The 3006-nt window shown below is 39.1% G+C and overlaps 1 long non-coding RNA gene across 1 annotated transcript; it reads right to left on the bottom strand.

The window, feature by feature from the left end:
• Positions 1 to 331: 331 nt before the first annotated feature.
• Positions 332 to 1058, bottom strand: LOC123082980 (uncharacterized). Its single transcript, XR_006439175.1, has 2 exons — positions 937 to 1058; positions 332 to 807 (listed from the first exon to the last, which is right to left on the bottom strand). It is a non-coding gene; the product is annotated as an uncharacterized lncRNA (long non-coding RNA).
• Between the last annotated feature and the right edge of the window lie 1948 nt (positions 1059 to 3006).

The raw sequence follows: 3006 nt of genomic DNA, 5'->3' as shown, positions 1-3006 counted from the left end.
ACGTGGGTTGTCGTTGTACTATGTGCTTTTTTGCTAGTTATGCTATGATATAAATTTTTTTCTGCATGTTGTTTTCTTGCAATTTGCTTATCTTCATCTGAAAGAGTCCTGACTAAATCTCACTTGTCTTAAGCCGTCTGATTTAGTTTGCACACCATTTGTTTATTGGATTTACTTTTTTCAGTTTTTAAATTTTTCCATGTCAGTGCTATTACAATTCTACATGACTGTCATCCCACAACTGGCAAATCACCAACTCGGTGATGTGTGTTAAATAAACAAGTAGGCGATGTGCATGTAGATGAAAGAGCATAATAGACAATCGAGTCAAAGCACCACAACCAAAGGATTTGAACTTTGTAAATATGCAAGCAACTAGTTACTCGGATTTCTTTCATCAAATTTTTCCTTGTTGGATCTCCACGGAAACATACGGGCTATCTAATGTTTAATTGGCACCTAATTGCCCAAACCATATAAGGTGCCTTTTATTACCGATGGACAAATTTTCGGAGCATATGGAATTCTATCCCAGAGACCCCGATGAAGGTGGGCATTAACCGTTGTAGGAATGGCACTTCTGCAGGCACTCACTCTTCGTCTTGTAACATTCGCCATTCTTATTCTGGCAACAGTAGCACTTAGCACGGAGCTCAAAGTTGAAATAACATACGAGATAGAGGCTGCAAAATAGCTCGGTTTTCTTGCTCTCGCCTACAGATGTTGAGTTGACGATGGTAGCGTTGGTATTTGTGTTCGCTGCATGATCATCTTGGTTGACCATCGTTTGCTTATTATCGACAGCACCTGTATAGTATATTTAACCTTAGTATGCAGTACTTCAGATGTGTGTGTGTGTGTATGTATGTCTGATCCGAAGAATTAGTGGCAAGAAGTTAACACAAGATTCTAAAAACGATGATGATATATACTTACACTGTGCACAAAGCACAAGGCATCCAATGAAGAATATCATGGTCGCCTGCACTAGGCTGCTCCCTCTCATATTGGTAGTCGAGTGTAAGGATCCAGTAGGAAATAGTTGGACTCCAAATGTGGCAGACACGGACGACAAGTCTATAAATAGCAAGGGTTGGAAAATATTTTAAATATTCATTAATGTACTACAAAAGATTGCAAGTGCACGAGATATATGTTCATTAATGTCGAGATTTTTGCACATATATATACACATACTAATAGGCACTCCCATGAAATTCCCACATTAATTAGAGGAAAATATAAAATGGAGGCCGTTGATTTTTTGGGTCAAGATTATAACTGTGTAGATCTAGTTTTTAATCATAGAAACGGAAAAAATTAAAACGGCTTTAATTCTCACGTATCTCTCTTATCTCTCTATTTCTCGTGCGTAGCCCTTTAATTATAGAAAAAGAAAGAAATTAAAACCTCTTTAATTTTCACGTATCTCTCTCTCTATCACTCTATTCCTCACGTGTCTCTCTATCAAAGTCCGCTTTAATTCTCATGTATCTCTCTATATCCCTATTCCTCACACGTATCTCTCTACATCTCTCTATTTTTCACGTGTCCCTGTATCGAGTCTCTATGCCAACCTCAGTTCTACTCTATCTCACATGTCTCTCACAAATTCTCAGGCCTCTTTCTCATGCATATCTTCTTATCAGGGTGCTGACACAAGGGGCACAAGTGTTTCTGCCTCCCCTGTTGCCTCTCGGTACTACGGTAGATTACGCTACAGAAGCAGTGCAGGCCGGCACTGGCACCGAGTTCATAAAGCCATGCATAGCAGCTTTGGTGAGGGCACTCTGATGGGACCTGGTGACAGTCTCACCATTTGCAAGTACAGAAAGGTGTTGTAGCACCCGGGAGTCCCGAACCCCTTTTATCTGGTCATTCAATGTTGATGAGATTGGTGAAGGGGTCAGTCGAACAGCAGCCGTGGTATCATATTAATCCTATCCATTTTGACCGAGCCAACAGCGGTACTCCTAGGGACAAGCTGGGTAGGTCTACGCATGTAGGCAGAGGCCCTCTCTCGAGCAGGTCTGGCAGGTTATGCATGCGGTTGTGCCACATATGGGACGTCTAGTGTTTAAACAACTCTATTCTCTCAATGTCATACTATTAAAAACCGGGATAGTCATGAACAAGAGAATATGCCAGATCTGAACGTATCTTTCTTATCTCTCGGTGGCTTTAATTCTCACGTATCTCTCTTATCTCTCTCTCTTTATCATGCGTATCTCTTTAATTACAAAAAAGGAAAAAAAAAGTTAAAACCGCTTTAATTTTCATGTATCTCTTTCTATCTCTCTATTTCTCGCACGTACCTCTCTATCTCTGCATGAACAAAAATACGTGACAGAAGTTCAAAGTGAAAACAACGAGGAGTTCAACTGCTACACTGAATACATTTTGGAAGAGAATAAAAGAATACAAAATTAAAAGACTAAAAGTTTTGTTGCAAGAAGTTCACTTGCTTCTCCCTGCATGATTCAAAATTTCTAGTGCGGGATATCCGTCATTCATTTGCATGTTAAAAAAAAGGTAAAAGCAACGTTCTTCTAGACGTTTCTAAAACTATTCGCAAATGGCAACGAATTTGTGACAACTATCTACATGAAAATGTTCTCCTATTTATAATCTTTCCAACGGTATATTATATGATTCACTCCAATGAAACGGTTTAAAAGTTTCATTTATACCATTACAAACAAGTGTTTATGTATTCAGAAAAATATATTTAACCGTCGTGAATAAGAAGAAATGATCAATACGGGGACGTTGTCCGTTTCCAACAGCTTTCCATCGGTATATCGTTCGCTCAATTCCGATGAGTGGTTGGGGATCTACGGGCAAAAACTAGCACGTGACAACCATGTTCGAGAAGTTCAACTTCTTCACGGAGTGCGTTTTTGAAGACTCTATTTTCGCAATGAAGACATAATGCATGATCTAGTCGGTTTCAAAATAACTTTAAAACGGCTGGGAATTAGAAAAACTTTCTATAAGAAAACGTTT

The sequence above is a fragment of the Triticum aestivum genome, chromosome 4A (genome assembly GCF_018294505.1).
Source record: "Triticum aestivum cultivar Chinese Spring chromosome 4A, IWGSC CS RefSeq v2.1, whole genome shotgun sequence".
Taxonomy (NCBI): domain Eukaryota; kingdom Viridiplantae; phylum Streptophyta; class Magnoliopsida; order Poales; family Poaceae; genus Triticum; species Triticum aestivum.
This window is presented reverse-complemented; position numbering and strand designations above follow the sequence as displayed.